Consider the following 11,600-nt stretch of genomic DNA (forward strand, 5'->3'; position numbering starts at 1 on the left):
ATTTCAAAGATCCTTCCCGTTCTAGACAGAATTCGAACCCAGCGCTTTCTAAGATGGCACGTTAAGTTGCAGATGATTTTCAGTGCCTGGTGCGATTCTCCTTTTCTTATTCTTTCCTCGTTCTTCATCCCCGAACGAAGGCAAACCAACCAGAACGCTTTCCCTATCTTGCTTATTGGAAGGTTGAAAGCAATTGCTTGAAAACTTGAATGACATCTTTGTATGATTTTTTTAATAGTTTGGTAACAACTGGCCATTTTATTTCCTAGTCGCTGTGTACAAATAAAAGAGTTTTCCGTTTGTTTGTTGTCGATTAAGACAGATAAGACGTCGTATTGCTGTCTTCATAACAGCAGTAGGTCTGTTTTCTTATAGTAACAACTAGTGCACGCCTTGACGGATATCCAAAAGATTAATTACTATGACTAGACCTTCATGGAATCAATAAACTCATCTCCAGAATATCGCTAATAAATGTCGCGGTTTATTAAGTTGTTTGTTATCGGAAATTCGCCAACAGCAAGTAAATTAAGTAATTATGCACCAGTAATTAAATAATTAATTACGTTGTTTGCCTGTAAGATGATATCATTCGCGAGTGGTTGCATTTAAAGCTTATCTTCTCAGCTTGTAACGGTTTTTCAGGTCGTAGGTGAACATCGGCGCCCGTAGTCCTAGTTTAATTGCAAAAGTTTATATTCGCACAGGAGTCAATGTTGTCATTACGAAGAACTGTAATAAAAGTAGCAAACTGCGTCTGATGATGATGACGTTCCCCCCCTCACACACACTCAGCGCTTAAGTGTTGCCAAATGGTTATCTAATCGAAAAGAAAATTATTAGCTTAATGTGTAATAGGAAGATAGGGACATAATCAACCCCCCCCCATGAACTTTTGTGACAAGCCTACTTTTGTCGATTTTAATTTTCATAAAAATAAATTTATGTAAAAATGTACATACTTTTTTTTTCAGTAAAAATATTGTTAGTAGCGTGAATAAGAACCATTACATCCTATAAAAAATACTTGACTGCAATGCAGAATACAAACTCGTGTTTTTTATACATAGAACAATTATAAATGTACTTGACATTGATTATGGTTAGCACCGTCACGAATAGAATCCATTACAAATAGGACAGTTCCAAGAAGCTATTGATCTTCAAGAGAAAGCGGACTCATAAAATGTCGGAAATTTATGTTGCTTCCAGAAGTTAATAGCGGCTTAAGAAAAATCTTAACCTTTCGTGCTACAAATAGGCGAGACTACAGGAAGTAGCATAATTTACACTTGCATACATTCAGGAATCATATCATTTGAAAAGAACCCGCCAGGGGTCTTATTAAAATGGATACGCCCTCGAATGTTTAAAAGAACTTTTTGGCAGGCCGTGGGTAGTGTATATCTATATTAATTTCTGGGTTAGGTAGAATTTTTTTTTTTTATGTGTTTTTCGCCCACGAAAGGCAGTAAACTTGTAACACATCAGTACCGTGGGTAGACTAATTTTTTTATTTTATTTTATTTTATATATTTTTCTTATGTTTATTTGTTTTTAGATGAATACCGATTGCAGTACTGGATAACAGGAATTGCCTTTACAGTTTCAAATCATAATTTGTGCTGTATGTAGAATTAAATCTTATTTTTCAACTTCCCCTTTTTTATATATTTCGTTTACGTTAAGATGAAAAGTCACATTTATTACAAATGGCATCTTCTTCATCCTGTCCTAAGAAACTCAAATACAAAAATGTTGTGAATTTTTGCTTCAGTATAGTTTAATATCAAAAAAAGAGCTTCCAGTAAATATTAATGAGCAGTTAATTCTATATTATATTAATTGTATTAAAATAATTTAATAAAATATTGAAATAATTAAAATAGAACATCACTAACATAAACTGTCTAGTTCATACCTCAATGTTTTATATAAACCATTAGTTTCCATTAATTATATTTATCTTTATTAAAATTATCATGAATTACGAGGGTCGTCCAGAAAGTAAGTTCCGTTTTTAAATGTTTTCACTGCAGCGCTGCGATCGCAATGGTGCGCATGCGTGCTGAGTTTGTTGATTCGTTAGCAAGGGGCTGGTGCCATTTTCAGACATTCTCGCAGTGCGTACGCTTCTTGGTGTGTGCTTATGATGATCGAATCGAATCGTCCACCGCATGTGAAACTAGGTCAGTTATTCATTTCTTGAATGCGAGGAACGTTAAAGCACTGAAATTCCTCGGCAAATTATTGAGGTTTATGCAGAACACGTAACACAACACCTCGCCATCTTCGGTTGGGAACAATTTCATCATCCTCCATATAGTCCTGACCTCATGCCAAGCGACTTTCACCTGTTCAAACATCGGAAATCTTTCCTTGGTGGCCGGCGGTTTCAAGACGACGACGAGGTCAAAGAAGCAGTCAATATGTGGTTTGCGTCACAGGCAGTAACCTTCTACGACGAAGGTATACAACTCTTGGTGCCCCGTTATGATAAGTGCCTGAACAATGGCGGAAATTATGTAGAAAAAGTAGTGAGAGATGTCTATTTTAATTTCCAATAAAGTTTTTTTTTTTTGTAAGTATATTTTTGTTTCTCTGACATCCCATCGGAACTTACTTTCTGGACGTCCCTCGTATTTGACTTTTCGGTGACTCAAAATAAAATCTTTTGGGCACTTTCATACACAACTACTATAATGAATATTGTAATACGATTGGTGTTCTGGGCTTTCATATGAGTACCTGATTGGGAACAGGAAGCTTCTACGTTAGTTTACTGTTTACTGTTTCGTGTTTTACGATTCTTTTTTAGTTTATCGTTTTAACTTGGCAAACCACTTAACATCATCACAAATAAAGGATGATTTATCTGCACATAATATTAAAAACTCAAGCCAGTGGCGATAAGACTAATGCAATAATTTAGTTTGTTATGGCTCCAGGCTGTTTTTCAATAACATTCGATAAGCTGGTATACGATAATTATTTTTAACAAATTAACAATTATCAGAACTAAACTCGGCTGCTGTGTGTGTGTGTGTTCCTTTCGGGTTTGGATATAATGAGAGTTGACAGAGTTTTTGCTCTCTTAGGTTTCTTCCGGAATTTTGGTGAGGAGGGGGGGTTGGATTTCGGGGGATTTGCCTGAGAGAGCATTTTGAGTCTCTGGGGAGAGTGTTTTCCGGTGTGGCCCGTGAGGGGCTTTGTCGGTGGATGCTTTTTCCTGGAATATGAGAGGTTCTGCTCAGTGATGGGATGAATGAACCTGTAATTGAGTGGAGCGAACGCTAAGTTGGACGATCTTTTGGTCACTTGTTTAGAGTGGTCTGGGGGATCGGCTTTTTTTTGCCTCCGTAGCGCAATTGGAAGAACGACGGTACGTTGCGCTCTTCAATTGGAAAAGGCCCAAGCTCGAGTCTCGTCATGGGAAGAATCTTTATATGGCTTTTTTCAATCGAAGGTGAGTTAGTTGATCTCATACGGCGGCAGCAGGGTTTTCCTCCGGAAACTCGGGTTTTTCATCCCGCATAAAAACAAATCGGCCCTTCATAACACACGCAATTTACAGACAAAAAATACTATCTGTGGTAGTGGTGGGCAGTAGATGGCGCTGATGTAGATAATTGGTAGTAGAGGTTCGGTGTAGTGGTGGAGACGGAGAGTTGTACAGTAGGTGTCCTCCCACGATGGGTCTTCGGACTCCTTGGAGGTGTCACGAATAATAATAATATACACATTATATTTTATTATGGCTCTTTCTGTTATTCAGAGATACATGTTTTGAAGAAGTACTAATCTCATTTTGAGGTTTATCCAGTCTAATCCATTGACAAAGATTGACAGACAAATGAAGACTTTCTCCTTTAAATTAGAATGTATGAATAAAAATAGGATAATAAATATATGAGCAATTATTTTATTATTCTTAATCTATTTTTCGCTTTTCTCATTTTATACAACAATAGTCTTGTAAACCAAGTAAAATAAAAAAGGAATTTTAGCTTGCACCGAGCTACTGGTTCCTGATCCTCGTGGACAAGATTTATTAATATTAGCACTAAACGCATAATACATCAAGGTATACCGATCAACTGCTTGTTTTCACTGGCCATCCGTTTCTTTCGTGGGGATGAAAATTCTTAGTTTCTGGTACAACCGCTTCTGTCTGCGACCTGATTAGTTTGAATTGAAAAGGCTTAAAAATGTTCTTTGCGTCCTTGACTAAATTTGAATTAGGTCTTTCCAATCATAGGACACTTGTTGACGACTGCTTCAGTGGGTTATAGTCCAGTCTCGTTTCACGATGGAAAATAGATTTTCTGGAACATATTTTAGTTTAGAAGGTGATCATTCGATAAAATGAAAGTGATGTGAATAAGGCTGCTCGTTGGTCCTCTTTCTAACTAAAAAAATGCCTGCTTTTAAAAAAATATTGCATAAATAAATTATATTGCATTATACATTTTTAATACACTAGTATTATGGAATCGCTAGCTTGAATAAAGAGAAAAAAAAACCTCATATATATATCCTAATACTGAAATCTAACGATAAATTACACAGAGTTATGTTTCATATAACTATTTTGTATATTTTATATAGCTTTTAGGCATATCAGTAATATTTCCCAAACAGCTGTTTCGAAGAATAATTACTTTGATATCTGTGACATTCAGAGGTTTTCTGATTTGTATGATTACTTTTCTTTTATTTATTTACTTTTTAGATTCGCTCAGTGAATATATACAGGATCATTAAATGAATATTTTAGTGTCATTTACATCAATCACAATGCACTGGACCGTGTTATCTTTGAAACCGATATTCCACGCACGTTTCATTTTAAATATAAAATTGTTTTATTTATTTATTTTTAATTTTTTTTTTATCACAATGTTTTTTTCTTTCTCAATTAGATTTGTAATTGGTAATTACATACCAGCTTTGTCGGTAATGCTAGTACACTTGTCGGCTGATTAAATTATTTTTCAAATCAGATTTAGCGCCCTCTGGTTTTTGTTTCTGTTTGATATTGACATCAATGTCTGTCTAATTTAATTACCACAAGACAATTAGTTTTAGTCAGAAATTTTAAGATTTTGGGATCTTTCTAACACTGCCAGGTCATTTTATGTTTAAATTTTCTTTTATTTTTTTAGATCGATACGTACTCTGCAATTTTTATAGCTATTGATTGACGTATTCGTAGCTCTTGAAATAAGTTATTCAGTTTCTATAGTTTCTCGATTTCTTTCATATTTTTGAACAAAAAAGAAAGTTAACCATAGAATATGAATATGTCAGCAATTATTAATATTAATGTACTATTAATATCTGTTTATTTGTTAGTTCTACGGATATCGATAGCTGTAGAACTAACAAACTATGAGTATTATGATAATTGCAAGTTTCTATTTAAGTATTTTTATTTATTTTTCTTAGATATTTCAGTATCCCGAGTGGGCAGAAGGAACTCGTGTCCAGTTGAGGATTTAAACAAAGGAAATTTATTAAGCAGCTATACGATGTATACAAAAGAAAATTCGCGCATGAAGATGTCAACAGGAGATATACCTTCATTATTCACAAAATCGGACTATTATTCTAGAAGCCAGAAGAGTACAGATACTCTCCAACGACATGCTTCTCTCCAAAGTTGTTGTGTAGACTCTTTAGAATCCGTAATCTTTGATGAAGATGATAAAGAACTTAGTCGAAGTGCAGAATTCTTACAGGATTTACAGGAAGAAAACAATAATTATACCGGTCGTATTTATCGGAGTATGTCTACATCTGCTTTATTAGAAGATGGCGATTATTTTGATGACATGGAAAATAAACCCAACTCCCACTTTGATCCCGTTTTAAATAAATCTTATCTGCCAACGAAAACTGTGAGTTGTCAAGATCTAGTAAGTGTGTGTCCACCAGAGGACAGCACCTTCCATACGGGAAAAGCAAAATCCCAGCTGGGTACAGTGTTCGAGGATGAAGTTCTTCTTGATGAATTATCGACCAAGTCTCTTAGGTCTGAATCCGATCGATATTGTAACCATCGGAGAAGCTCCGAAGATAATGCAAGTGTTGCTAGCAGCGCCAGTAACACTTACATTGTCGAGTCAGGCTACGAAAGCGACGGTACTAAAGTCGGCAGTGACGATAGTGCTACGGGTAGTGCAGAAGACGTTAAACTTAACATGAGAAATGCTTCAGAGGACTGTACTTCCAGGAAACTATCAAGTCCTTTTCATTTTCGTCTAGAACCAGGAAAAGAGAAGTTAAAATCCGTGTCTGGAGGTACAGATAAAAATTTGCAGAAGTTTGTTTCTCTTTTGCACAGACTTACTAGTAATTCATCGTCTGGTTCTTATAGTCCAACTAGAAAGAAAGCTAGCAAAGCCATTGAAGATGACGACACGTGTTACAGAGCTAGATATAAATACTGTAGCTTGCGATGTCAGTGTCCTTCATCGTTATCCGGATCCTCAAGGGACGTTTGTTCAAGGACCGAGATTCTCCCAACGACTCAGAATACAAAAGAAGCTAGTTTAAAAACAGATAAAAAATCCAAAGACCGTGCAAGATTGGGACATTTTAAGGCTTGGACTCTGGATAGTAAAGTGTTGAGAAATAAATGGAAAAGCAATAGCCGATCGGATGGAGAGACTGTCGAAATCAACATATCTAGTCCGAATAACAGAAGAACTAGTCTCTTTCATTCACCTCTCTTTCCTACTAAGGACTCGGCATGTGGCAGTTTAAACTCCCAACTCAGAGCCCGATGTAATAATAATAATACTTTACTCACAGGTCATCAAAAACAAAGGTTTGTGTCCTCAAATGTAACTTTTCCAAAAAAAGATATTTCTCCTAAAATTGTTCACGGAAGTCGTTCAAATGGAGTTATTAGAAATGAATATAAAAGACCTCACGTAGAAACAGTTAAATTAGAAAAAGATTCCAATGGCAGCCTAGGAATGTACTTATCAAAAGACCAAGACAAGGAAAGTAAGATATGTGGCTATTCTGTAGTCGGACTAGAAACAGGAGGAGCAGCAGAAAGGTAAATATTGACGATCTTAGTAAGTAAAAAAAAAAAAAAAAAAAGTGCAGAATAATTATTTTTCTAATAATAAATCTGATATTTCAAATCATTTCACAAAGTTTTTTTATAATTTTTCTTACTAATTTTTATTAGATTAATAATTATTATTCAACTTCGAAATTTTAAAGTCTAGGTCTTAAATTTGAACGTATTTCAAAGTACACCTTTTAATAAAATACATCATTTATAATCATCAATATTAAGTACATCATTATTCTATTTAAATAATACCATTAAATTATATTGATTTAGGGAATTTTGGGATTGAAGAGTGAGAATCGACCTAAGATGCGGTGAATACCCTTGGAGGATAATGGATGGCAATGCTCTAGCCAATGAAGTTCTAACTGAGGCTTGGCTATTGCTGTTACCCTCCTGCCATGATCAGAGCTTTAATAGCTCAATAACACCTTATCCCTACACTGTCCTCTACAGATAACGGGGAAGATGAAAAGCATTCTTGCTTCGCCCCTTTTAAGCCAGTCCGTATATATTTTGTTTTATTTTTATATTGATTTAATTTTCTCTCATTCGGCTACGGTAATATCGTTTGGTTGCACAAGTAATGAACAAAATGTTTTGCATTATCGCCTACAGCAGTCATAGGAAACACACATTAGACGCTAATGATCATGTCAGAAGGGGGAAAAAATGACATTTTAGAGGTCAACCAGTGCTTGCGGTTATTCTTTTGTCCCCCCCCCCGTTCCTTTACATTATAGCAATTGTCCTGTTTGTCGATGTGAATAATTCAAAACTTAATATTGCATCTGATAAAAGTAAACTTAAAGCTATCTAAATCGATATAAACAGTACTAAAAAGGAACACATGTTCGAAACATGATAATTTAATGATTTTTTTTTTCCTTATTTATTTATAAAATGAGTTTATAGTAACCAAATGATTACTGTGATCTGCTTTAAAACTAAAATGTCTAGGGATATATGTAGATAAAATGTGTCATTAAATGGTGAGTTTATGGTTAATAAAGTGTATGTGGTTTGCTTGTTTTTAAGAAAAAAAATTCTTAAATAGATTCTTCATGTCCCAATAAGGCTTTCCAACCAAATGGAATTCGTTACCGATTGAGATACTGAAGCTCCCAATTGAGGTCATGTGTTAGACTAGATTACACGATATTTGAAACAAGCATATACTTTCTTGTGAAGTATCATTTGCATAACTCTCATAACCCCATCTTCGACCTCTCACATCAACCAAACCGGCTCATTTATACAACTGATTGAACGTTTCCTGGTTGTTGGTACACTCTACACTATTGTACATGAAGATTCCATCAAGATGGTAGTTTCCGCGATGCTTGCTCCAGTACGTCCGGCACCAACTAATTATACTATTCTGAAAGGTTGCGCTGCTACTCCATTTGCCGCGTTGATTTGTTCGCTCGCACGCACGCACTTTTTCTGTATCTGCCTCCTACATAATAATCCTTCTGTTTTATATAGAATGGACAGATGACTTAGTCGCTGATAAAGGGGTAGATCAGTGTATGTTTTTTATTATTTTTATTTCTTGTTGTTGTTGTGATCAGCAATTGTTGTAGACTGCTAGATACACGTTTCATACCAACATTGGTAAGATAGGATAAAAATTCGCTCAAGTATGAAATGTCTCCAACACTACCACGGTGAAAAGTGCTGCTAAAAATGTGTTTAATATAGGAGTTTCTGTATCGAATAGGAGATCTCGTCTATTCAAAAAAAAATTTATTATTTGAATTAACTAGGTAATTTATTTTAATTTACCTATTGTTGTAATTTATTATTATTTTATTATTTTTTTTTTGTGTTGTTTCTTTATACCGAACGTGAATGATGAGTCAAAAATTACTGTTCATTATTAGTAATTATATCTACGAAACACGATCCATTATTATTATTTTTATTTTTGTCATTATTTAACATTCCCTAGAAAAATGTTATTTTGTAGCACTCAGTTCTAGATTTTCAACTTTTAAGAGAATAATAATTCACTACTATATATGACATGAACGTCTAAATATGATTCGCACTTCTTTATTTTATATATACACCCCACCCACGAAACATCGGTAAATCTATGGTAAATAGATCCATGGAGTGGCTAAAGGTTTGATCATCGGAGAACATCGCTCGAAGAGACCGAACATGGAACTCTGTTAAGCTCCTTCAAGTCTCCGATGATGTTTCACATCGGGCGATAAAAATCATCTACTAACTAATTAGGCATTCACAAATTCATACCTATGGTGGGTAATTTGAGCAAGACGCGGTGCTTCATCAGGATCTTAAGAGTAAGATGAAAATATACTTTACAAAACATCCTCTTAGATAAATGACACATTTTCATTTATGCTTAGTAATACCAAAATCGCTAGGTAACATCAGATTAATTTCTAACCTTTTCTGACGTAAACATATCACAGATGTGGCTTCCTCGGCATCATACGAATAAATCTCCCACAAATTGAATTTGTTTTATGTTGAACAAGTTGATCTACGCTCTTCATAGAGCAATATATATTTGTTATATTAGCAAGACACAACTAAACTAACAAACGTCCTAATTTTCAGCTATTAATTCTCTTTTAATCATATATAATATATTATAATAAATTATTGACTTTGGTTTTACACAGTTACAATCTGTTGTAGCTCTATTTATGACTAGAAAATGCTTTCCCCTCTTTTGCGCATGTATTGTAATGCGTATCATTACTACGCATGCGTCGTTCGTAGAGGCGTGATGTGAAACTGGTGTGTAAATATTTATGTTTGAGAAGAAAACATAATCGCTCTAAAAATACTTTTTTTTTTTATCAACGTACAGATTTTTTACTCGACAGTAATATCCTTCCCCCCCCCCCCCCCAACACACTTTTTACTTTCAGTTACCTAACGGTGATTGCTGCCAAGTTTATCTCAGAAGATTGCTGTAACTTGACTAGATTTCAGAAAGTTAATTTAGATAAATTCAGTTCGTGTGCTTTTAATTTGCTTTTTTTTTTTTATGCGCGGGGAAAATTAATGTTTTTTTATGTGCAATAACGTTTGTATTTTCATATCTACCTCTCTAATTAAAATGATTTCATTTGAAATGGATGTGACGTAATGCCTTTCCAGAAATATTGCAAGAATATGTTTCCATGCCAACAGGAGGTTCTAATTAAGTGTGGAAGCCGGTGTGTTTAATTCAATATGCAAATTGTAGGTAGCAAGTGACAAGATGCGGAACATTTTTAAAAATTCAAACTTAAATCACGGTTATCATTTTGAACTGGTTTTTAAACCTATTTTACCGCGTGTATATTCTTACATGTTTGTAACCCCATAGATATCGAAACTTAAATGCTATATGTTGTTTAGGATTAAGTATTGACTTACACTGGAAACCACATATTACAGTTAAAAGAGTAAGGTATATAATAAGTAAAGTTTTCTTTTTTTAAAAAAAAAAAAAAAAAAACTTAAACTTTCTTTGGGATTAGTATGTTATATTATTTTTTTTTTTAATCCCGCAAAATGGGCATACCAGCTAGATTGTAGCAGCTAATGGACAGAAATGCTGTATGGTACATTGCACCCTTCGATCGGAAAGGACCTGAGTTCGATCCATCTCGTCGTGACGAGAGGGATCTTTATATGAACTATTTTTTAATCGAAAGTGAGTTAGCCGATCTCATATGGCTAACTCAAAAACTGGGGTTTTTCATCCAGACAAATCGGCCAGAAGATCATACGCAATTTACAAGACAAAAGTTTCTGTTGGTGATGGGCGGTGTGTATAGTTGATGGATTATGTAGGTAGTGGAGATGGTGAGGTGTATGTAGTGAAGTAGAATTATTATTATTATTATTATTACGTGATCCCTCCAGGGAGTCTAAAGACTCATCGAGGGAGGGCACCTACTCTATAACTCTGTCTCCACCACTCAGTCCATCAACTACACCAAGTCATCTACCTCCTACTACCACTACTAGTATTTTCACAGACAATCGCAAACATCCATGCCCACGGCAGGATTCGAACCAGCAGCCTTGACTCGATAGAGGATACGCTAACCACTCGTCCAACCAGGCCAGCACCCAGGCCAAGAATACTCTCCCTCGATGACTACTTGGAGGTTTGATGATCATCCTATTATTAATAGGATGGTGTAGTGAAGATAGTAGACTGGTGTCCTGGAATGAGTCCTAGAACTCCATAAAGTATCATGTAAGAATAACAGCACTTCACTTACCTAGCACCTCAGATTTGTTCAGTAATCGATTCCTAAATAATAGCATAAACAATTTCATCCGGTTATAGAAACTTAATAAGAAGATGTTTGAACTGTAATAAGAACATTAGTAAATTGCCCAGAATAAATGTATGCGCGATTAATTAGCCAATACCCCCAGTAATGGCTGTTTTTATTTTATTTTATTTATTTCATAATAATCTTCTTGATTAATTTTAATCAGGAAATTCACATATACCTTAACTATC

At 34.9% G+C, this 11,600-nt stretch overlaps 1 long non-coding RNA gene across 1 annotated transcript; it reads right to left on the reverse strand.

The window, feature by feature from the left end:
• Positions 1-3,908: 3,908 nt before the first annotated feature.
• LOC150107726 (uncharacterized) lies at positions 3,909-9,745 on the reverse strand. Its single transcript, XR_016548217.1, has 2 exons — positions 9,513-9,745; positions 3,909-4,424 (listed from the first exon to the last, which is right to left on the reverse strand). It is a non-coding gene; the product is annotated as an uncharacterized LOC150107726 (long non-coding RNA).
• Between the last annotated feature and the right edge of the window lie 1,855 nt (positions 9,746-11,600).

This window comes from Typopeltis vanoorti, chromosome 4, assembly GCF_054136105.1.
Source record: "Typopeltis vanoorti isolate ZY-2024b chromosome 4, IOZ_Tvanoo_1.0, whole genome shotgun sequence".
Taxonomy (NCBI): Eukaryota; Metazoa; Arthropoda; class Arachnida; order Uropygi; family Thelyphonidae; genus Typopeltis; species Typopeltis vanoorti.